Source organism: Lissotriton vulgaris, chromosome 3_1 (assembly GCF_964263255.1).
Source record: "Lissotriton vulgaris chromosome 3_1, aLisVul1.2, whole genome shotgun sequence".
Taxonomy (NCBI): Eukaryota; Metazoa; Chordata; class Amphibia; order Caudata; family Salamandridae; genus Lissotriton; species Lissotriton vulgaris.
The window spans coordinates 819,476,909-819,502,279 of record NC_141689.1 but is presented as its reverse complement, the minus strand read 5'-3'; the positions used below and the strand labels follow the sequence as shown (position 1 = coordinate 819,502,279).

At 44.6% G+C, this 25,371-nt stretch overlaps 1 pseudogene; it reads left to right on the top strand.

The window, feature by feature from the left end:
- Positions 1-15,227: 15,227 nt before the first annotated feature.
- LOC147727076 (uncharacterized) lies at positions 15,228-25,000 on the top strand (annotated as a pseudogene).
- The last annotated feature ends 371 nt before the right edge of the window (positions 25,001-25,371 follow it).

Here is a 25,371-nt window from a genome sequence, read left to right as displayed (position 1 = left end):
GGGGTCAGGGAGGATCTACTCTGCCCCCTTATGGTCATTTCCCCCTTTGTTTTGGCCACCTCTTGTGTTTCGATCCTACCGAGACACAAGATGGCGGCCACTCTGGACTGTTTGGAATGTTGACAGACACCCGAGAGCCAATCAGCTTTCCGCGCGCGAACTCGCGTAGCGCGCTGGTACGCGCCCTGGTGCGCGTACCGGGGCGCGCTTACAGATATATATATTTTTTTAACCTAAATTACTCAAAATCCACTGGAGCACATATCTTGAGACCTAGCAAAGGCACATCGGGCTACCAGTCCCTACAATTTTGCCAAGTTTATTAGAAATCCATTCAGCCGTTCGAGCTAAAAGTGAGTCCAACCGCCCTATGGAAAACTCAATGTTAAAAACACGTTTTGGGACCCCCCTTTTTTCTCGGCCCCCACTTCACGAAACCCCCCCTTTCAGGGGACGCTCAGAAACAAAATGTACCATTTTCCTGAAAATTTCAGCCAATTCCGTCCTTCAACGCCAAAGTTATTCAACATAGAATTTTCTGAAATCCCTATTCAAAAAAATCCTAACTATATATATATATTTATTTTGTATACCAGGAAACGTACGTTGTGACATTCCACCAGATACTGCCAATGTATTGGAATGAGCGTGTGGCTGCAAAATGGAGATTTTGATACCTGGTGTATATATTCACTGAAAAAACATAGGTTTCACACCAGTTATAGTTAGCTGGACATTTTACTCATACAAAACCATTGAAATTCCCCCGTTATAGTTAGTTTTACTCACTATAACTCGCGCGCCCGCAATCCACTGCTGATGATGTCACATATTAAATCATTCGGTCGCCAGTAGGTAGTTATAGTTAGGACATAGTTTCCATAGGAAATGCTCCATTTTATTTGGAATAACTTTGGCGCGGTTGACAAATCTCATACACATTCTCAAAGAAGATGGAGCACTCCGCTACGCTCCTTCCCTGAAAGTTTCGGGGTGATTTGTGAAGTGGGGGCCAAGAAAAAAGGGGGGTCCCAAAATGTGTTTTCCCCATGCAATTTTCCATAGGGACCTTCAGAGCCGGATACAGCCCGAACTGCTGAACGGAATTACACCAAATTTGGCAAAAAGGTAGAGTTTGGTTTGCAGATCATGCTTTTTGTTAAATGGTGTAGATCCATTCAGTAGTGCCTCAGAAAATCAAAAGTAAAATCATAGATATATCTATAGACGAAGTACGGTACGCGTACAGTATACGTACCGTACCCTCCCGAGCACGAGCTTAATGCTAATTGGCTGTCAACATTCCAAACCAGGAAGTGTTGGCAGCAATCTTGTGCCTCGGTAAAGCCGAGGCACAAGAAAACAGAAAGAGAAACACGAAAACGCAAAAAGGGGGCAGGGTAGAAACACCCTGACCCCCTAGGCCTGCTTAGGGGGTCCCACAAGGACCCCCAGGGACCCAATTTTTTTTTTAAATCACGGAATACGCATAGGGTACGCGTACCCTGCCGATACAAAAAAAAATACTTTTTAGGGGTTAGGCCCTGGGGGATGAGGTCCCCAGGGCCCAAAAAATAGAAAAAGAAGGGGGCTACACAGCCCCCTTCTTAAAAACAACAAAAACAACAAAACGGGATGGGGAGGAGGCCACACCCCCTCCCTGCACCACTCTGAAAACGCACCCCCTGGCACGTTTGCAGAGGGGGAAGTAATTCTCCTTGAATACTAGGGGTCCCTGGGGGCCAAGTAGCCCACCAGGAACCTCCAGTATGCACCAGGGAACTGCATTGCAGAGAGGTGTAAAAAGGGGCTTTCTGGCGGGCTAGTTGGTCCCCAGGGACACCCAGTATTCAAGGAGATTTAGTTCCCCCTCTGGAAAGACACCAGGGGGCTGTGATGCAGAGCGGTGTAATGAGGCCGTGCCCCTTTTTACACCTCTCTGCAACGCAGCCCCCTGGCGCATACTGGAGGTTCCTGGTGGGCTAGTTGGCCCCCAGGGACCCCCAGTATTCAATGGGATTTAGTTCCCCCTCTGCAAACGTTCTGGTGGGCTAGTTAGCCCCCAGGGACCCCCAGGATTAAAGGGGATTTAGTTACCACTCTGGAAATGCTGTTAAAGGCAGGGGAAACCCAATAAACCCTTGTAGGCTTGGGCACAGAGTAGTTGAGGTCAGGGGGTGCTACAAGGGACTTATTTCAAACAGATTTGAAATCATTAATGAGTTGTACATACGTAACAAACTCTTATGTATCCACAGGATAACCGTCTTGTTTGAACTGCAACACATATATTGGTGGAAGGTGAAAGGAACATATAGAGCAAAAATCGTATTGAATGTTCAAAATTTTCTCTTTACTGAAAACAGAAGTAGGGAGACAAATACAAATAAAGTGAAGCAAAAAAGGTCATGAAAAGAGATCAATCAAATTTACACTACAATTCATAACTGAGAACATCAACTCCAGGTATTTAAAGACACAACCAAAATTAATTAATAAAGAAGGGTTGCGAATTGGTGACAAGGCAACCAAACAGGAGATGATGGAGTGTCGACGTTTCGGTCTAGGTAGCATTCGTCAGATAGACCATCATCAGGACGGTGTTTTTTATGCAGGAAAAACTCCCTTGAATCCTACAGTGGATTATTTATGAGCACGGAAACAGCAGTGGCATATGGCAAAGATGTCGCATATGAGTGCATGAACAACAATGACGTGTGGCCAGAATGTCCGACACGGAGCTTCAACTTAAATTTGAAAGAATACGCGTTGAAGCTGGTTGCCAGATTTCACGTAAGGATCTAATTTCCAAAGTTCTTGAAACAGACTTGAGAGCCGGCAAAAAGACGCGTCGTCGTCAGTTGTTTAGTAAAAATATGCCACTGCTGTTTCCGTGCTCATAAATAATCCACTGTAGGATTCAAGGGAGTTTTTCCTGCATAAAAAACACCGTCCTGATGATGGTCTATCTGACGAATGCTACCTAGACCGAAACGTCGACACTCCATCATCTCCTGTTTGGTTGCCTTGTCACCAATTCGCAACCCTTCTTTATTAATTAATTTTGGTTGTGTCTTTAAATACCTGGAGTTGATGTTCTCAGTTATGAATTGTAGTGTAAATTTGATTGATCTCTTTTCATGACCTTTTTTGCTTCACTTTATTTGTATTTGTCTCCCTACTTCTGTTTTCAGTAAAGAGAAAATTTTGAACATTCAATACGATTTTTGCTCTATATGTTCCTTTCACCTTCCACCAATATATTTGTTGCAGTTCAAACAAGACGGTTATCCTGTGGATACATAAGAGTTTGTTACGTATGTACAACTCATTAATGATTTCAAATCTGTTTGAAATAAGTCCCTTGTAGCACCCCCTGACCTCAACTACTCTGGAAATGCGCCAGGGGGCTGTGTTGCAGAGAGGTGTAATGAGGCCACACCCCTATTTACACCTCTCTGCAACGCAGCCCCCTGGCACACACTGGAGGTTCCTGGTGGGCTAGTTGGCCTCCAGGGACCCCCAGAATTCAAGGGGATTTAGTTCCCACTCTGTAAATGTGCCAGGGGTATGCGTTGCAGAGAGGTGTAATGAGGCCATGCCCCTTTTTACACCTCTCTGCAACGCAGCCCACTGGCGCATACTGGAGGTTCCTGGTGGGCTAGTTGGCCCCCCTGGACCCCCAGTATTCAAGTGGATTTAGTTCCCACTCTGGAAACGTGCCAGATGGCTGCGTTGCAGAGAGGTGTAATGAGGCCATGCCCCTTTTTACAGCTCTCTGCAAGACAGCCCCTTGGCTCATACTGGAGGTTCCAGGTGGGCTAGTTGGCCCCCAGGGACCCCCAGTATGCAAGGGGACTTAATCCCCCAACTTAGAATGCGCTACGGGGTGCATTTGCACAGTGGTGAAGGTAGGGGGCGGGGCTTGAGGTGATATGTGTGCAAACATGCCGTGTGGCGCGTTTTAAGTTGGGGAATTAATTCCTCTTCTGTTGTAGATGATTCAAGGACTCTAGTAAAAATTCCCGATTTCATGCCCTTATGTGGTTATATCAAATCATACCCTTATATAGGCATAAGAATCATACCCATATTAAGACATAGCCAATGCAGTCCAAATACAGCAAGGCTACTCCCATAGACTCCTAGAAACCCCAACGCGTTCTTAAACACACCAAGCCTCCAGCAGCCCGGGAATTTCCCCTGCTTCTGTATTGATTTGTCCTAGAACTCCTGTAGTCCTGAAAGAACTGCGAGTTCTTAGTGACGTCTTATGTCCAACCTTACATCAAACTCGGCACCTTCCAGGTTTAAATATACCAGCATCTGCCTTAAGCAACACACAGTGGTTTGGAGCAGATCTGCTATCTACTTGCCCGACGCCCTACTGATGCGAGTGCCGAAGGAAGCCGACCCTCCCTGCTGACGCACTGAGAGAGATGCTGTCTTCTCTCCTGTCGAGAAATCCTGCTCCAGTGTTTCCCTGTCACCCTTGCGGGTTGCTGGGAGATCGAGTCCTGAGAAAGAGATAAAAGACCTCCTTCATTCTATAACCAAGGTACGGAGCTGATTAGACCCATAGAGAATTCTTGATTCAGATTCTTGGCAAAAACGATAACTCATCTACTCCTTCCCTATACTAGGCTTAGGTTAGGTACACCGGGGTAGGCGTATCTTAGAAACACCAGCTGAGTATGTTTAGTCATTATTTTATCATTGCATGTATTTTATCTATTTTAAGTATCTTATGGCTTAGAAACCATATAAATGCTTTTACAGTATTAGTTCATAATACTCATTTTACTGTACACACTTTACGTTATGACACGTTTTGCAATTGTGGCAATTCTCTTCTCTTGCATGAGAAAGTAGACTGCTCAATAAATAACCTTTTTTTTTGTAAAACCTTCGTCTCTCAATTTCTCTGCACTCCTGGTGAAACTAAGCATGCACAATTGACTGAGTGAAATAGCTATCTATTGTTTCCGCGACTCTGGAGATATACTCCTTATTCTGGGGGAGCAAAGTTGTCATGTTTATGCGGTTTTCAGAAACTAATCCCTTCTTGTCTATTCAGGAAAGCTAACACCTTCTTGTTTACTCGAGAAAGTTTCTAGTGACCTCTGAGCTAGCTGCCATTTCATAATTAAGTCTAACATATTCAATAGAGACCTAGTGTACCTCAGTCCTATGTCTACACTGTCATTTGTGTTATTCCAATGCACAGAGCCTATTGGGAATATAGGAACTACACTACATGGCACCCAATGTTTGGTAAGGTGATAATTTAACGCTAGATACTAGAGTAACTCAGTCGTGCTTTGCACACAGACCCCTTTTTTCCGTAAAAACTCCAATAGACGTCTGGAGTGGGTAAAAGGTTAATATCCACCAGAACTTAGTAGGAAGAGATTCCTATGTAATAGTTTTTGGTTTAGTCAACGTTGAAGGATACAGTGTTCCAAAATATCGTGCACCTAATCTTTGTTTCCTTGAAACTTGCTCTGCAAACTTTCATTAAAAATTGTCACCTAACGGCGACAACAACGAAACCGGTGGAGCTGCAGTAGATGCGACTCAACCAGGTTTTGACGTTACAGGGTTTAATGAAAATGACCTGGATGCGAAAATCATCCAGGTAAATGTAAGGGAGAGTGTAACTATAAAACTTATAGAAAATGGTGTATCATCGAGAGGTGGTACAGTCATATTTGTGGTAGAGGCACATGAATGTCGGCAGACAGAGGTATTCTATTCTTGGATACATTTTCCAGCAGCAAATGCTGTAACACACGAGTTCCACTACTACAAAGCAGTGGAACCTCCAGTGGAATACGTTCCTTTTGAGGACGTTGAAATTCCACTAACTTACCAGGAGCACCAGCTCTGGTTTAATGGTGCCCTAAAACATCAAAATCACATTACAAGGCTCGGTTCATTAGGTAGACCAGGAACCACATGGCCGGTTCTAGCCAGCTATACACCACATCCTGACATTGAAGACATTTCAGACAGAGAACTTTTGGTTCAACTAGAATAATTAACAAAGGCATATAGACAATTAGTTCAATTGACAATTGACAGTACAACCTGCCGCCAAAACTTAAAAGAAACAGATATAGCAGAACAACCTTTTGAACTTGCCAGAATAATTGAAAAATCCTATGAAGAATTAGGTAGAGACAGTTTGGGTGGGGAAACCACTAAAACCACAACTAACTGAAAATCCTGAAAAAACGTTTATTAAAAACAGTCTAATAACTCCTAAAAAGAAGTGGGAGGGTAAGAAGCAAACCACTCCAAGAGAAAAACAGTTTCAGACCAGAGGAAGGTCTCCCCAATGCAGAGATAGATCTCCAGACCAGGGGGGCAAGTCTCCACAACGTGAGCCCTCTGAGAAAAGATATAACCTTAGAAATAAGGAAAATTTGAGAAAACCTGACAGATATAAAGATATTGATACACGCCCCTCTCGATATTTTCAGACTTCCTCACAGAAATCGGAAAGAAGAGGACGGTCAGAACATAAAGAAGAGCGTGTCAAGTCCAAAGACAAAGAACCTGCTCATCAAAGTAAAAAATTACAGTTTCCCAAAAAGAAGGTAGCCAGCATTAAAGTAAAAGATGCCGAGGATTCTGAGGACACAACTCAAGAACGGAGAATGGGCCCAGACAATGCTAGACAGCACAGCAGAAGTGACCATAGCAAGATCCTGATGAATCTTCTGGAGACAGTGGACACGAATGAATACATTCAAGTGGAAACTGCAGAGACCAGAGTTAGCGTGCCCCATAAATTATATGAAATAACATTACGTATAGAGGGGGACAAAATTAGGAAAATAAGAGGTCTCTTCTGGGAAAACCTATCTAAAGGTTATGATATCCTTCTAGCAGAAAAGGACTGGCCACCAGAGTTTGCCAGGGAGTGACCACATGGCGAAGAAATGATTATGCCTGCCTTCTCAAATCACATTCCAATTCATAAAAAATACACATATGCTAGAAAATGGGCAGTGGCCCAAGCTCCTGCATTATGTAAAAATCATGTAGGATGGGATGAGGATTCTCCTCACCATAAAATCCAGTTAAAAAATCAACATAGTGCACAAAGGCAGTATCCTGTTAAGCAAGAAGCTAAAAAACAAGTCAGGGAGATCTTAGATCAACTTGAGTACCAGGGGGTGATTAAAACATGCACCTCACAAATGAACAATCCTTTGTTTCCTGTCTCCAAACCAGATAATTCATATTGTCTAGAATTGGACTACAGACACTTAAACTCTTGTTGCAAAACATTTGCAGTACAAAATTCACACAGTGCAGCACCGATGAATAACATTGTGTGCAAAAAATATAAAACAACATTATATATTTCACAATGGTTTCTTCTGTCAAAACATTGCACTAGAAAGCAGGTATTTGACCGCTTTCTCCAGTATGGGGGCCTAAAAGCAATTTTGTCGTCTCCCTCAGGGATTCAAGAATAGCCCACGATTATTTTCAGCCAGAGTAACAGAGTTACTACAAATGTATGATGATGAGGCATTATCCTATGTTGACGATATCTATCTAACAGACGATGACCTGGAGACACACTTGAAAAGAGTGAACACCATAATACTTGGGTTCGCATCTGAAGGGTACAAATTTAACTTTAAAAAGTCACAAATTGCCCACCTCACTGTCCTCTTTTTAGGATATGAGTTATCAACTGAAGGCAAAAGCCTAGCAGGTAACTTCTTAGAGAAGTGTGCAGTAAAAAACGCTGAATACAAATGCTTTTAAACAATGTAGTAAATCAGTATAAAAAATATAACAATTAATACATTTAAAAATTATCATTTACAAAACCTTAGAAATTCACTGAAAAAACCATAAGTTTCAACCACGTTATAGTTAGGAATTAGCATTTAAAAAACCTTAGAAATTCATATATATATGCAAAAAAGAAGGAGAGAACTCTGGGTAATTCCCAAGTTTAGGTGGAAGGCACCTCCTGTATACAGCACCCTCATCACCAGCGGCACTCTAAATTTGCTCACCTCAAATGTTTGCTTTTCTATCAAAGTTTTTAAGCATGGGATTAGCACAGTGCTATCCAAGCCGAGATAGAAATGGACAAAGTATTTTGCCATTTGTACAACAAAGTCTTTATGCATAGGATTAGCATAGTGCTATCCATGCCGAGCTGTAAAAGGACAAAAGCCATTTAACACTCCAGGCACAATATTACAGCTTTGGATTGGTAAAATACCATCCAATCCTTTGTCCATAGCTTTTTCAGTGAATGTCTAAGGTTTTTTAAATGCTAATTTCAAACTATAATGTCTCTGAAACCTATGGTTTTTCCAGTGGATTTCTAAGGTTTTTTAAATGCTAATTTCTAACTATAACGTCACTGAAACCTATGTTTTTTTTAATTTCAAAGGTTTTTCAATTCTATTTTCTAATTATAATGTTCATTAAACCTATGTTTTTTTCAGTAATTTAGGAAAAGAAATTAGTGATATTTTGTAACTTTAATATCCTAAAAATATTTTTTGTAATTTTTTGTGAATGTTATTAAACGTATATAATATCTTCTTTTTTTTAAAAATAGTAAAATACATTTTTTTGGGATAAAAAAGTGGATTCGCGCACCCATCGTGTGCCTATCTCGGTGGGTGCGCGGATTCAAACCGCCATATTGGTGAAGTTGTGAAGGACACGCGTTTCAGCCAGCCACCTCTGCTTTTCTAATTATAATATTCAGTAAACATATGTTTTTTTCAGTAATTTAGGGAAAAAAACTGTGATATATTGTAACTTTAATATCCTAAAAATAGTTTTTGTAATTTTTTGTGTTTGTTAGTAAAAGTATATAGGGGCATATTACCAACAACTAGCCATAATTATCGCTAGGTTGGCTTAGCGGCAATAATTTTATCGCCGTGTAGCGACGATTTTTATCGCTTAGTAGCCTTGATATTATCAAGGTTTATCTCCTAAGCGATAAAAATCGGCCGAAATGCATGAATATCGCTGAAAAGTCAGCGATATTCATGCATTACCGAGAAATGCTCTTAGCCATGTTATCCACCTCCCATTGGATCACATGGCTAAGAACTGCTCAGGGCAGGTGTTAGCTTTTGGAGATATTCGCGCTTAGCGCGAATATCTCCAAAAGTTGGTAATAGGAGATAGAGATGTTAGCGACTGTTTCCAGTCGCTAACATCTTGGCACGCCCACTTTGCATGTCATTAGTGATAAATATCACTGACATGCAAAGCGGGTACCAAGATGGTCGCTATCTCCTACTAGCTGTCGCTAACTGGTGTTAGCGACAGCTAGGTAATAGGGAGATCATTTTATCTCTGCTTTCTTGGCTTTTAAAGCGAAAAAAGCGGAGATAAACCCCCTTGATAATATGCCCCATAATGTCTTCTTTTTTATCAAATTCTAAAAGACATTTTTTTGGGGAGAAAAAAGTGGAGTCGCGCATCCATCGTGTACCTATCTCGGTTGGTACACGGATTCAAACCGCCATATTGGTGAAGTCGTGAAGGACGCGCGTTTCAGCCAGCCTACTCCGCTTACGCTTACAGGGAAGGAACGACAATGCTACATGTCCCAGGTCTTCCCTGTAGTGATCTACTGATCACAGGTCTAGTTGTCAGCATGCCACAGCTACTCCCTCACGGTTGGTTTACATCCACACCGCACCCATGAAGCACAGGAGTCAGAGGACATGTCACTCTGCCAATAAAAAGGGTCGGGCGCACGTGCTCGATGCCATTTCCATTCTCTCCCATGAACTGAAGTGCAAAGAGTTGGTGGCAGCCAAGGCACTTTGCCCGACACGTGCCTCCCGCCACGTGGCGATGGCTTTAGTTTCACTGAGTTAGTGCCACAAGAGCTGAGCCGGTGTGCAGCCTGCGATAATGCGTAGGCCTCGAGACACCATCCTGGCAATCAAGACCCGATTTGAATTGTGAGCTCGGCTGGACCGTGTGTACGCCACACAAAGAAGACTCCTTGGTGAGGTGCATTTATATGTTTTCGGCCATTGCGATATCAAGACCCAGAATCATAGGTACAACCTTCTGGCTGCCAAGGACGTGGGCCTGGCCTTGGAAGTCGCTTCAGCATGTTGTGGGCCCTCTTGGACACACACCGTTGGCAGAAGGTGAGCAGAGAAGCGTGTTTGCGCAGCGGTGGGCAGTCACCTCTAGGCGGCAGGAGTGGATGAGGAGCAGCAGCCTGGGTGCGCAGGGGCAGGTAGACACCGCTGGGTGGCGGGTGTGGATGGGGTGCAGCAGCCTGGGTGCGCAGGGGCAGTACATCGATGAAGGAGTGTGCAGTTGTATGTTCTCTGCTATTACTGATTCTATACTATGTTTCAGATGAGTGAGCTTGAGGGTTGCAGTAAGTCCCGGCACATGGTTGGAGACACACCGGTGGTGGAAAGGTAAGCTGTGAGGGTTTTGTCCGCAGTGTCGGCACTCAATCTCCCTCTCCATCTCTTCCTTTCTCTCTCGTACACTTTTTCTCTCGCTCTTTCTCTTTCTCTCTCTCTTCCTCTCTCTCTCTCACTCTTTCTCTCATTCTCTCTCTCTTCCTTTCTCTCGCACTCTTTCTCTCTTCCTTTCTCTCGCACTCTTTCTCCCTGTCTTCTCTCTCTCTCACTCTTTCTTACTTTTTTTCTCTCTTCCTCTCTCTCTCACTCTTTCTCTCTTTCTCTCTCTCTGCTTTGATGGACGCATGACGCACAATCTTATCTTGCTTTTTGCCTTGCATGCTGTGATTCACAGATTGTCGAGGAATGACACGCCATGGCTGTACCTACTTTTATTTTGTTGTTTTTGTTTAAATAAAATGTTTTATATGTAAATCCATAGATGACTGATTCTCATTTGTCCAGCCTCATATGCATCCAGTGCGGCCCGCACGGAGCACGCATCATCGCAGGCTGCCCACACTCTCAGTGCTTCACGTGCCACTAACTCAGTGCACCACAAGTCGTCGCCACGTACCCTTATTAAGGCAGAATTCATTAGACAAAAGACATTGCTACCAGTGCAGCCCGCCCGGACCACACATCATCGCAGGCTGTGCACACGCTGAGTGCTTCTGGTGCCACCAACTGTGCATTTCAAGTCAATGCAATGTGGCTGTGGGCCCTTCCTGACGGCTGCCTCCGGCCTACACTGCAGTCAGCAGGGATCACAATTCAAATTCAATCTTGATTCATTAATTTCCCAGTCCAGTAGGCAACTAACTATAACGTAATCCATGTACAAAAGGGAAGGTGCACCAAAATCAAAGTCAATGTACTCCAAGAGTATCCAAACAATATCCCTTTAGTATCCTTACTTCAAGAACTGGTTTTATATCAGTTATAGCTTCAGTTCAATGACCAAATTCATCTTGCAAGTCCAAAGGAACACTGAATGACAGTCTACACTGCGGACAGCAGAGCTCACAATTCAAATTCAGTTTGATTTATTAATTGCAGAGAGAACAGTATGAGAGTGAACTCTATGTCCTCGGATTTTGTCAAAAGGAAGTGACAAAAAGCATTCCTCTATGTCTGTGATAAATACTGCCTTCGATCCACACTGCGGACAGCAGGGCACAAATTTAGATTGAGTCGTGATTGCAGATGAGGCAGTCCAGTAGGAAAGACACATTGTCCCCAGTGCGGCACGCCCGCACCAAGCATCATCGCTGGCTGCGCACACGCTGAATGCTTCTGATGCCCCTACCTCAGTGCATCACAACTCATGGACCCTTAATGATAGAATCGTTTGCGTATGATTTCAGATCTGTGGCCCCTACCTCAGTTCACCACAAGTCATGGACCCTTTACTGTAGAATCTTTTGTGTGTTATTTCACAACTGGTGCCCCTACCTTAGGGCAGCACGAGTCATGGCCCCTTTATGATTGAATCTCTGTGTGTGATTCAATGATTACTGTTGTACTTGCTGCCAGCACCAACCATTCCCTGAGGGCCGGCTTACACTCACCCCACAGGTATCCAGCACACACGTCACTGGTCATGTGACCTGGTAATAAAAAGGAACTGTGCGCACGTGCCCGTACCCAGTTTCACTATCTATCTAACTGTGTCCCTGTGTTCATTATGTATGCATGATGCCCCTGGGCCCTACCACATTACATTGTGCTGTACACAGCGCACACAAACATGTTACCTCTGGCAGTGGGGAAGACTTCGGTTCTATAACTTTGTCTGGGTCATTATATAAGTATATGGGTAGAGACTGGATCATTACAGTACTGCAAGGAGAGTATATAGTGAATATATAATTTCTTGGGGATTGATGGAGTGATTGGATAAGTACATATGTTGGCGGAGCCTAACCCCATGCACAAGCTTGGCTCTAATTGGCTGCCCTCCATGTGCCAAAAACTGTAATTTGGGCTTTCCATGGCCCTGTATTGCTACAGCTGCAACACTCTACTGAATGTGCAATAAACATTCATATCCACACAGATGTGTCATGTCCACAATCTTTCATGTGTGGAAGTATGGATGAATGTATGGTCAGTGATTCCCCCTACCTTCCATGTTGGACATGTTGTGGGACTTGGGTCACAGGGTGACACATTTGCACTTGCGGCCTGGGTAGCGGCAGCACTATCTATCTATGCTATTTCTATGCGGAATTTGTTAAGCGCACGGACACCCAGGGGTTTCATGGCGCTGAAGAAAACAGATGAGAGATGGATAGTGAAGGGTCAGAAGGTATAGTGTTCTAACCGTACGCTTGTTTGAATAGCCAGGTCTTCAATGCTCGCCTGAACTCTGTCAGCTTGGAGCAGCTCCGGATAGACAAGGGCAGAGAGTTCCAGGTTTTTGGGGCGAGGTATGCGAAACTGGATCCGCCGAGTCGTTTCTTTTTAAATGTCGGCACCGTAAGAAGGGATAGGTGGGCAGACCGAAGCTCGCGGGTCGGGACGTGTTTGTTGATGAGTTGGTTAATGAACCTAGGGCTTTTTCCGTGAAGAGCCTTGAAAATTATGCAGCCTGTCTTAAAGGTGATCCGATGGGTGATGGGGAGCCAGTGGAGGGAGGCTAGCAAAGGTTTGGCTGACTTCCTGCGATTGCTCTTGAAAATTAATCTGGCTGCTTGATTTTGCACAATCTGCAGGCGTTTAGAGATGGTGAGGGGGAGGCCGAGGTAGATAGAGTTAGAGAAATCTAATCGCGAGAGGACTAGTGCGAGTACTGCCTGGATGAGAGCAGAGTGGGACAGCAAATGAGCAATTTTTTTAATCTTTCTTAGTTGGAAGAAGCAAGAGGAGATCACTGTTTCGACCTGGGTTTTCAGAGAGAGATCGGCGCTAAGAGTGACCCCGAGGCTTTTCGCTGACTGGGAGGGGGATGGGGGTGTGCCCATTGAGGGTGGCCAGAAGTGGGGCCCCCAGCTGAGTGCACTGTCGCTAGGGAGTACTAACTCAGTCTTTCCTGGGTTTAGTTTAAGGTGGTTCCGATCCATCCAGCTCTGGATATGCAGCATGGTCTTTTGGAATTCCTCGATGGAGTCCGGGGAGTTGAGGGGGAATACCAACTGCAAATCGTCAGCATAGTTAAAAATAATTACTTTTCTGTTTTTCAGGGAGTGCAGAAGGGGTTTGATATAAAGATTAAAGAGTAGGGGAGACAGTGAGGAGCCCTGTGGGACACCGCAAGTGGTTGGGAGGGTGGGAGCTGTGAAGTTCTCCAGCTTTACCGCCTGAGACCTGTCTGTCAGAAAGGACTTAATCCAAGAGAGAGCCCCGCCACTGAGGCCAGCTTGTTCGACACGGTGTAATAGTATAGTATGGTCCACCGTGTCGAACGCGGCCGATAGGTCGAGTAGTACGAGGGCCTGATGAATACCATTGTCGGCGTTGGTCCTTAGGGTGTTCTGCACGGCGAGGATCACCGCCTCGGTGGAGTGTGCCTGGCGGAATCCCGCTTGGTTGGGTTCGAGATAGTCTGACGTTTCGATGAAGTTGGATAAGTAGCTGGTTACATAGGCTTCCAGTAGTTTTGCACAGTAAGGGAGAAGGGAGATGGGGCGATAGTTAGAGAGGTTGGAGGGATCGGCACCTGGTTTTTTGATAAGAGGAACCCGGGTGGCATTTTTGAAGGAATCGGGTACTATTCCTTGTGAAAGGGAGGTGTTCAGAATGGGGAGTATGCTCTGAGGGAGTATGGTATAGACCTCTTTCAAAATATGCGGGGGGCAGGGGTCGTTGGGTGAGCCCGATTTTACTCGGTTCATTAGTTCCAATAGTTTAGGTGGGTCAATGGGGGGGATGTCTTGCAGGATGTTGGGATTTCTACAGATGTCCGACTCGTCAGCTGCAGGGTGGTTGGTTTGAATGCTGTTTTTTATGTTGTCGATCTTCTCCTTAAAGAAGTCGTTGAGTTGGTTACACAGCATTTGAGATGCAGGTTGGGAGGGGGCGGTTCTGGCGTCATTGCAAAGATCGTTGATGACTCTGAAGATTTCCCGTGATTTGTTTTTGGTGTTGGAAATTTTATCTGAAAAGAAAGTGGCTTTAGCAGATAAGATAGAGTCCTTGTAATTTTTGCGGGCTGTCTTATAGAGTGCTCTGTCTGTGGCGTGGTAGCTATGTCTCCACTTCCTTTCGAGTTGGCGGAGTTCTAGTTTCTGCTCTTTCAATTTAGCGGAAAACCATTTGTGGGCGTCCATGCGACGGGCGCGAGAGAACTTGGAGAGAGGAGCCACTCAGAGTACGCTTTGTCCGTCAGATTGATGTCTGGCCCCTGGGTGGGGATGGAGTTGGTCAGGGTGGAGAGAAAGTCTTGGAGGTTTAGAGATCTCCATTTCCTGACTGATCCTCCCGGGGGCGCGTTGTTTTTTTTGGTGACCCTGAGTGGTAATAGAGAATTGCAGTAAGTGGTGGTCGGACCATATGCATGGTGAGGCCGTGGGGCAGGAGGTAGAGATATTGTGAGACCAAATGTGGTCTAGGATATGTCCCTTTTCATGGGTGGGGGTCGAGACATGTTGGTGGAAGTTTAAATTAGAGAGGAGTTCGAACAGTTCTGTGGCGTGAGGACCAGCATCTGCGTTGTTGTACCAGTAATTGAAATCTCCAATGACCATAACCTTGTCGTAGTCAACGACTAGACCTGCTATTTGCTCAGACAAGGAGGCAGGAAAGGAAGGCATAGATGTGGGTGGACGGTATATCAATGCTAGCACCATGGTGCCTGTCTCGGTGTCGGATTTGATAACTAGGTTATCCGTGTCTGGTAAGTCTAGGGGGGGTGAGGAGGTAAATGTGTGGTCTTTGTGAATAATAGCGGCAACACCTCCCCCAGCTTTACCTGGTTTTCTATTTGCAGACAGGGACATGGGACATCCACACCAGTTGATTCCTCATACAGTCCAGGGCGGAACCATGCCCAAAGCTCCGGAGTCATTGTTCACAGGCTCATGCAGTACTGGCAAACGCCAGGCCAGCCCACTCCGCTTACGCTTACAGGGAGGGATGACAACGCTACATGGCTCTGGTTTTCTTTGTAGTGCACTGCTGGTCACAGGTCTAGTTGTCAGTATGCCACAGCCACTCCCTCATGGCTAGATTACACCCACACCACACTCATCAAGCACAGGCATCACAGGACACGTGACCCTGCCAATAAAAAGGGCCGGGCGCATGTGCTTGACGCCATTTCCGACCTCTCTCACGGGGTATCCATGTGATGTGCATGTGGGCATGGAGGCCCAGGGGCCTGCAACATCACATTCCACCAGCCCAGAGGTGACATGATGGTGTCGGCACCACGTTACCCAATCATAGAGGGTCCATGACTTTTGGGGAACAGACTTGGTGGCACCAGATGCACTGTGGCCGGCACAGGCACACCACCAGTGGATGGTGACTTTCGGTGCACTGAGGTAGGGGCACCGTAAGTGCTGAGCAGGTGAGCAGCCTGCGATGATGCCCTATCCCGGCGGTCCGGGCAGTACAGGTTTTGTGTGCCCTGCTGGACCGCAGTGTTGACCTCAGCCATCGGACAGCAGGGGTCTACCGCCACATGGTGCGGCCTCGCTGGTCACAGAGTTAGTGGCTATTTTTGAAAAAGAGCAGTAGCACCGGGTTCAGTGCTGATTTACAAAAGTAATGCGCCAACTCTAGACACCCATTAACATAATGTACTCTATAACAATCAATTTAGAAAAATATTTTTTTATTTTATTGGTCTTTGTATTTTATATTGATATAAAAAATAGTTAAATATGTCTAATCACATTCAATTTATATGTCATACATTTTAATACATAAATAATTGCACTCTACCACATATATTACACAATGCTTGTGGCATATTGTGTACAGAAGATATTAAATGTGAGAAATATAATATGCTGTATAATTGTGAACTTCAGACAAATTAGCGTATTGATTTACTGGTGTAATATATGTCGTTTTATCCTTGATTCAGGGGCCCGTGCGTTTTCCCCAATTCACAGACTTAGTCGCAGAGAGCGGGTGTGCAGACTACGATGATGCTGGGTGCACTGGTATGTCCGCGGCCATGGCAAAATCAAGACCCAGCACGAAATGTGAGACCTGGTGGCCTGCAGAGTGGGGCTGCATGATGTGGAGGGTGCCCTATCTGTGCTGACCAGGCTTGGGGCTTGCAGCGCCATGTGGTGGGCCCTCTACTCTACACGCAGGTGGCGGAAGGTGAGCAGTGAGGCCTGGGTGCGCAGGGGGGCAGACACCTCTGGGCGGTGGGAGTGGATGGTATGCACAAACCTGGGTGCGCAGGTGCTGGCAGACACCTCTGGGAGGCGGGAGTGGATGGGGTGCAGCAGCCTGGGTATGCAGGAGCGGGTAGACACAACTGGGCAACAGGAGTGGATGGGGTACAGCAGCCTGGGTGCGCAGGGGCGGGAGAACAATGAAGGCGTGTGCAGTTGTATGCACTCTGCATTACTGAATCTATACTATGTTTCAGATGAGTGAGCTTGAGGGCTGCAGTATTTCAAGGAAAACGTGGTTGGAGACACACCAGTGGCGGAAAGGTGAGCAGTGAGGCCTGGGTGCACAGGGACAGACAGTCACCTTTGGGCGGTGGGAGTTGATGGTGTGCAGCAGCCTGGGTGCGCAGGGGCGGGCAGACACCTATGGGCGGCGGAAGTGGATGGGGTGAAGCAGCCTGCGTGCACAAGGTCAGCACAGCGATGAAGATGTGTGCAGTTGTATGTACTCTACCATTACTGATTCTATACTATGTTTCAGATGAGTGAGCTTGCGGGCTGCAGTATGTCACGGCACATGGTTGGAGACACACCGGTGATGGAAAGGTGAGCTGTGAGGGTTTTGTCCGCAGTGTTGGCACTCACTCTCCCTCTACATCTCTTCCTTTCTCTCTCACTATCTTTCTCTGTCTCTTACTCTCTCTCACACTCTTTCTCTCTTTCTCTCTCTCTAACTCTTTCTCTCTTTCTCTCTCTCTTCCTCTCTCTCTCTCACTCGTTCTCTCTTTCTCTCTCTCTCTCTCTCTCTCTCTGCTTTGATGGGCGCATGACGCACAATCTTATCTTGCTTTTTGTCTTGCAGGCTGTGATTCACAGATTGTCGAGGGATGACATGCCATGGCTTTACCTACTTTTATTTTGTTGTTTTCTGTAAATAAAATGTTTTATATGTAAATCCATAGTTGACTGTGATTCTCATTTGTCCAACCTCACATGCATCTTCATTGTTATAATTGTGCAACATTAGCTGATTTGTTACGTTCCAGATTTTGGAAGATTGTTGTCACATTTGTTTGTCGGGAGTCAGGGGGGATGGTGGATAAGGGGATGGTGGCGGAGGTGTTGGGGCACTCTTGGGTGTCTGAGCTGCATGATCGTTGGCTCCATGGCATCTGTTGTCATTCAGGTGTGGCTGTGGGCCGGGCCACCTATCATGTTGCAAGTTGTAGTCCGACTTTACACCAGGTCAGAGCAGGTGTAAACTTCCTGGTGTTAACGCACCTTATCGCCTGTTTAGTGTTCTCTTCGCCGATCTTGCTGGTCGTTGAGAATATTGCGAAGTGGTGTGTTTGCTGCTTTTTGCACGGGAATACCTACTCTGCATCTCATTAGTGATATTTGCCGGGGGTCATCCGTGACAATGTTTTTTGAGGCTCCTATCACTGGTAAACTGGTGATATGGGCTGTTTGCACCAGCTTGTGAATGACGAGTTAAATTTATCACCATTTTGGCTGCAATAAAGTGCTGTTAATTTGGTGATGTGTCCTTGACAATATGCCCCTCTGTGTTTTAAACACCTGAGAAGTACTTGAGTGCCGCACTGGGAGCTGCGCACCCAGCGCGTTCATACTAGGGGCCGCACTGAGAGCCACGCACCCAGCGCGTTCGCACGAGGGGGCCGTGCTGAGAGCAGCGTACCCTTCGTGTTCCCACTAGGGCGCTGCGCTGAAAGCCGCACTAAAACATTCACTTTTATTAATTTACATTCGCCTCAGGGGCCCATCCCCCAAGGCATGCCCACATCTACCTATTTTATTTTTATTTTTAAAGGGGAGGGGGGCTGCGTACACCCCTCCCAGACCACTTCTGGCCCCCGGGACCCCATTATCCCAGGCCTGGCCTCTTCGTTGGGGACCGTGTGGGGAGACCCAATGTCCCACGGTCCCGCCAGATTCCCGCCTCCTGCGGGTGCCGGCATTGCTTTTGGGCAACAGGAGCTGCTAACATGCAGCTTCCCTTGCCCAAAAGCAATTCTCCTTTCTTTTATTGAAGCAAGAGGAAGTTTTCCTCCTCTCGCTTCAACTAAGCAAACCAGGGTTTGCTATCACAGGGTGGAAGCCATGCTCCCGCCCTGTCCTAGCAAACAGCAATGTCCCGGGGGTGGACACCTCAGGAGATTGCAGAAGCCGGCCCTAGTGGGTGGCGGACCCCAGGGCCATCAAGAGCTCCAGGAGGGGTGACGTACTGCCACCCTCCCTCTACTTTCAAAGCCCCAAGGTGGTAGTGGTCCCACGGGGCTGCAGGAGGGCTGTGTACCCTCCAGCACCTCATGTATATAGCCCCGAGGTGGTGGCGGTATAATTATATGATTGCCCCCGGGTCCTGGCCCACCTGGGGGCTCATATAAATGAAGTGGGGGAGCCCCCGCTTATTTATTATAATTTTTTTTTCTTCCAGATTCAAGCAACCAGCGTGCTTTCGGACATTTTTTAAAATAAAAATAAAAATTGGGGGTGTCCTTGTGGTACCCCCTGAGCAGGTCTAGGGGGCAGGGTGTTTGTACCTTGCCACCTTTTCTTCACTTTTAACTTTGTTTTACTGTTTTCTTGTGACTCAGTACTACTGAGTAACCAGATGGTGCCTGGTTTGGAGTGTTGGCATCCAATCACAATTGAGCTCTTGGTCGGGAGGGTTCACGAACCCACCGCATTCCTAGATATCGAAACTTTTATGTTTTTAATTTCTCAGCAACTACTGAACGGATTTCCATCATTTAAAAAAAAGGTCACTTCTGAACCAAACACTACCTTTTTGCTAAATTTGGTGTCATTTTGTTCAGCAGTTCGGGCTGTAGCCTTGGTAAAGTTTCCTATGGGAAATTGATTTTCCAACTTTTATTTTTTTAATTTTTCAGGAAACACTAAACGGATTCACACCATTTAACAAAAGGACTCTTTCTGAAACAAGGGCTACCTTATTGCCAAATTTGGTGCAATTCCGTTCAGCAGTTCGGGCTAAAGCTGTGTCTAAAGTTTCCAATGGAAAATAACATGGGGAAAAAGGTTTTGGGACCCTTCTTTTTTCTCGGCCCCCGCTTGGGGAATCACCCCAAAACTTTCAAGAGAGGAGCTGACCTGAGCTGATTACAAGTTTTGAAAATTTTGCGTAGATTCATAAACCGTCGCTAAAGTTATTGGAAAAACAAAAAACGCTTTTCCTATGAAAACTAGGTCCTCACTATAACTACCTACTGGCGACCACCAGTAGGTGATATATGTATATACACAAACAGCATCTGTCCCGGTAAGGTGAACTCTGGGAGTTGCAGTGCCTACAACACTGCTTCTGATGTCACGTGATCAGGGACTGTAAGTGCTTCCACCAATGGGATGGTACAGGACTATTTAAAACGCGGTTGGGGCAGCATCCTGTTGAACAGCGGCATCCGAAGAAGGCTGTTTGAGCCGAAATTGCATCATGCCTTATGCTGTGAAATAAAAGGCTTCCGAAGAAATTCCCCATGTGGCCTCTACCTTTCTCCTTTCTCGGCTGGAGGGGTTCTGTATGTATGTGTATATATATATATATATATATATCAGCTCCAAATTTCCCCCAGGAACGAAGGAAGTGGCCGCACTCTTGTTGTAAGTTTCAGCAATTTTAGTAATTTATTTGCACACAAACAGGACGCGTTTCGGCATACGTGCCTTATTCCACTGTGTCAACGTAAATGAAGGCTCCCGCCATTTTATACATTTAAATCTCGAGGTTTTTTTTGCTCGGAAGCCCACAATTCATAAGCATAGAAAGCGGACAAAACATTTCTCGTCACTTTGGGGGCCTTTTTGAAGTTTGGCTATATACAATATTCACATAGATTCATATGTATATATGCTATGATAAAGTCAAAGTAATTCAAATTTAATTCTTTCAAAAATAATGCAGATTAGAGGTCCGACGTACATAGTGTAATTATATACAAAACTTATTTTTATGTACATAGTGACGGTTCGTCCCACTTTGCTAAGTCTGCAAATAACATAATTGAGCCCTGAATGGGCTAGTAGCATTACCTGCCGCTTCAATATCTTTGCTAACAACATAATTGAGCCCTGGATTGGCATATGCATTAATGATATTTACAAATCAATCATATCATTAGGAAATCGGGGGTGTGTATCACTAATTGGATTCATTGTCTTCATAATCGGTTTCACATTCGAATCCTAAAAAATAAGCCCATATATTACCATAATACAAGAACATCTAACATATATACAGGGACATCACTGTGCTCCAACTGCAGATGCATCAGAGCCCACTTATCCCAGGTGTATGCATAAATCTTCTTCAGAATTAAGGCCAAAGGGAATGATGGTATGCAAATCAATGATGTATCTCGATTCGAGTCTATGTCATTTCTGTTCCCTGTTGCCGCCTCGTTCACTGACAGGAACGTGGTCAATACAAAAGAATTTGAGAAGTGTGCGATCACTATTATGGCTTTCAGAAAAATGCCTTGCCACTGGGTATGAGGGATCTCTGTTGTCATTGGCACAAGCATGCTCCAAGATTCTGTGTTTCGCAGGATGTATGGTACTGTCTACGTACATTTACATGCATGGGCATACCAGACAGTAAACACATTAAGGTGTAGTGCATGTTAAGAATGTATTGATCTTCCTCTTATCCTGTCTGCCTGGGACCTTATAGGCTAGGACTTTAGAACTACTCTTGCAAGCCTTGCATTTAGAGCAGGGGAAAAATCCTGTCATTGTGCTCAATTTTGGGACAAAGGGGACTGGTTCATAGTGGCTCTTTACCAGGTGATCTTTGAGTGATCTACTATGTCTAAAAGTCATCTGGGGATGTTCTAGTAAATCTTTACTGACTACCAGATCTGCCTTTAAAATGTGCCAATTACGAAACAAAATTTGTCTCAGTACCCCTGCATCACCAGAAAATGTGGTGATGAATCTACAGGAATAGATCTCACGCTCAGTGGATTGTCTCTTTTCTTTCAATAAGCTGCTTACCAGTAGGTAGTTATAGTTAGGACCTAGTTTCCATTGGAAATCCGCAACATTCTATTTGGAATAACTTTGGCGCCAGTCGACGAATCTTCGCGAATTATCAAAGAAGATGGCCTGCTCCGCTCCGCTCCTTCCCTGAAAGTTTCGGGTTGATTTGTCAAGTGGGGGCAGAGAAAAAAGGGGCCCCCCAAAACGTGTTTTCCCCATGCAATTTTCCATAGGGACCTTTAAGTGAGACTACAGCCCGAACTGCTGAACGGAATTACACCAAATTTGGCAAAAAGGTAGAGTTTGGTTCGCAGATTGTGCTTTTTGTTAAATGGTGTAAATCCGTTCAGTAGTTCCTTAGAAATCAAAAGTAAAACCATAGATGTATTTGCGAAGTTGTATTGCAACCGTACCGTCCGAGGATTATATGCGTCCCATTACGAGCACGAGATGCATGCTAATTGGCTGTAAACTGTCTGTCAACACTCCAAACGAGGAAGTGTTGGCAACCATCTTGTACCTCGATAGAACCGAGGCACAAGTAAATTGAAAAGCAAGTGCGCAAAAGGCGCAAAGGGGGCAGGTTAGAAAAACCCTGACCCCCATGACCAGCAATCTTTTGCCCCTTGAGCAATATAAATATTTGTTTATACTTATGGTTCAGCCCAACCGGCTATAGAGACTAGGCACCAATATTCGGTGGCATGTTCCACCTTTTTTGGTGTAATATTGGACAGAAAATTCCAACCACAGAAAGCTCGCACATAGTGCTTAGGGGACTGCACTGCACAGTTAGCTGAACTAAAAGCCTTGCATCTAGCCCTAGAATATACGGACGCTGAATTCCCCACACTTATAGTGTATGATTTGTATTATTATAAGCAGGCTTTTAATGAAAAATGTGTATTATTGGCTTTGCTGAATTTCACAAAAATAAAAGATAGGTTGCCATTGACTCATTTCATTCATACATTGAGTCATCAGTCTGTGGGACCACACGTTGTATGGAATTCTTTGGCAGATGAAGCTGCCAAATCCACAGTTGCGACTGCAACTGTTGCTGTGATTACTCGTTCTCATATGAGGGAAGATGACAATATATTGGTTGCCATTAGTGCAAATGCTACGACAACCCTTTGCCTGGGGGCTTTCTTGCTGAATATACATACCATTTAAGTGAACAAAAGGTTCCCTTTCTTAAAATTCCATAGGTTGGTGAACATTTGATTCCCAACCAAGACCTCTGGCTAGCCTTAGTGACAGCTGTACTTGAACAGGTATGGCAGCCACAATTTCATTACTACAGCAATGGTATTGGTGGAATGGCTTAAATAACCAGCCCAAGAAATATGTTCTTTGTTGTGGCATTTGTCAACAAATTAAAAGTTCTACTGTTGCTCACTCACCGAAGACACACCTGTTAAGATCCAACAAACCTTTTGCCTGCATTTATTTGGACCACCGTGGTCCTCTTAATTCGGACATAGTGTTAAATGTAGCCTGCTTGAAGTTAATTCTTTCTCAAGGTTCCTCTGGGTGTGACCACAGCGTTCACCTGACCTTCGCACTATTATTAAAGATTTGCAAGTCGGAACACATGATTGAACTGCATTCCAATCAGACCAGGGACCTGGTTTTGCCTCTTAGGCTTACAGGGATACCATGGCTTCCTTGGATGTAGAGGTGTATCACTCTTTCCCCCTACTGTCCTGAGGAAAATTCGGTAGTGGAGAGGATGAACTGTGATTTAAAGCAATCCTTAATAGCTAGGGTATTGGTTTTAGTGCGTAGTTGGATCATTCACCTCTGTGGGGTACAAAGAGCACTTAATGACTGCCTAAATGATCTCTGGGTGTCCGGACCCCAAACAAGGTCCTTTTTGGCATCTAAACGTATGTTCCAGACATTGACAGTCCAGACATTCCTTTTACATATATAATCATTATGCTGTCTTACAGGATTTACAAAACCTCTGCAACAGCCAATCCAACGAGCATTTGAAGACGTCTGTTTCTACCCGAACCATGGAGCAGCAAGCACCTTTGGGCTAGATTCCACAAATTGGGGATTTCGTAATAGAAAAGTTTGCAATGAAAAAGGAATTCAGCCCACTATACCGTGCACCAGAGCCAGTCATTTGCATTAAAAGTACTAGAACTGTAATATTGCCACTGCTGGCTGGTTCTAAAGACAGTTGTTTTGTCTCCATTGATCACATCAAACTACATCATGTGGCTGATTCTAAGCAGTAGGCCACGAGAAATCCTTGGTAGTTCCCTGACTCATCTCGCTACCATACAGAACATTGCTCTACAGCTTGTGAGCAACAACAAAGTGTGGGGGAGGGCAGTGAATGAACTTCAGTAAATTCTTGATGCCGCTACAAATGCCAGCCATGTAATGGAAGTGAATACTGTACTTACTACTGCATCGCCTGCAGACGATGTCGATTATACTGATCCACCTCTTGTGGGATCTACCAGTTCTCTTACTGCACCTGTGGCCTCTGTTTTTCAACAATCTGCTTAGGGTTATGTTGTGGAAATAAATGACTTTTCAGCCGACTCTTTTGATAGTTCCACTGTTCTAGACACTTCACCTACACAGGCCTGCGTTTTAATTTCATGGCTGAAACACACTTATCTGGTCTGTCCTTGGATACATGTTTGGAAAACACTTTCCTTGGTCTTTCTATTTGTTTGGATTGAATTTGTGACTGTTTTCTTCTTGATAATAAATGCCCATTACCTTCTTGAATGCTCTGCCACAGAACTGGTTGACGAGGTGATAACACCTCACTCATCTTCACATGAACTGAAAAGAGACCTGTCCCTTGTGAACATTTCAGCTGTCCTGGTAACTGATGGAATTGTTTGGGATAAGGTCCCCAGTGATATTTTCGGCCTTACAGAAATACAACAGATTCTTTACATTTTTAAGCTGTCTACAGTAGATGTTATTGTACTTGTGTTACATTCTGACAATTGGGATATTGACACTGAAAACTCCATACTCTCAGAGCTGGAATATTATACTGTATTTGAAAGTGAAGCTTTGTATCTAAATTCTGCTAATTATGGTGAAATGCTCTGTTATCATCATTATGGACATCATTATTTACATTGAGCCAGTGTTCAACGCACACTTTTTAATTACGCGCAATGGGAACATTGTTCAACTACCCCAAATGGGAGCTTTAAAAAATATTGGGATATATCAACATATTTTTATGGACAAGATTGATAAGACCCGAAATTATTTTATTTTACATTTGTTCCCTACACCTGCAAAGAAATATATGCAGACAGAAACCAAGGTAATATGTACATATTTGTTTTCTTCAAATAGTTATCCTTAAGAAGTTCTTAGTATTTGAAGGATACCATTGACATGAAATCAGGTTGGAGTGCCAAACATTGACAAGTTCAGGGAACACAGATCTTATTTAGACCCTGCTTAATTCAATCACAAATTATGTTTCTAAATAACACAGTTCAATAGATTCCTTCCATTGCCCGATTTGATAATTGGCAACATTTAACAAATTATAGTGAAGAGCAGCTGAATATTATGGCACAGAATGGTACATTTAATTCCACATTTTCAGGTCCAAA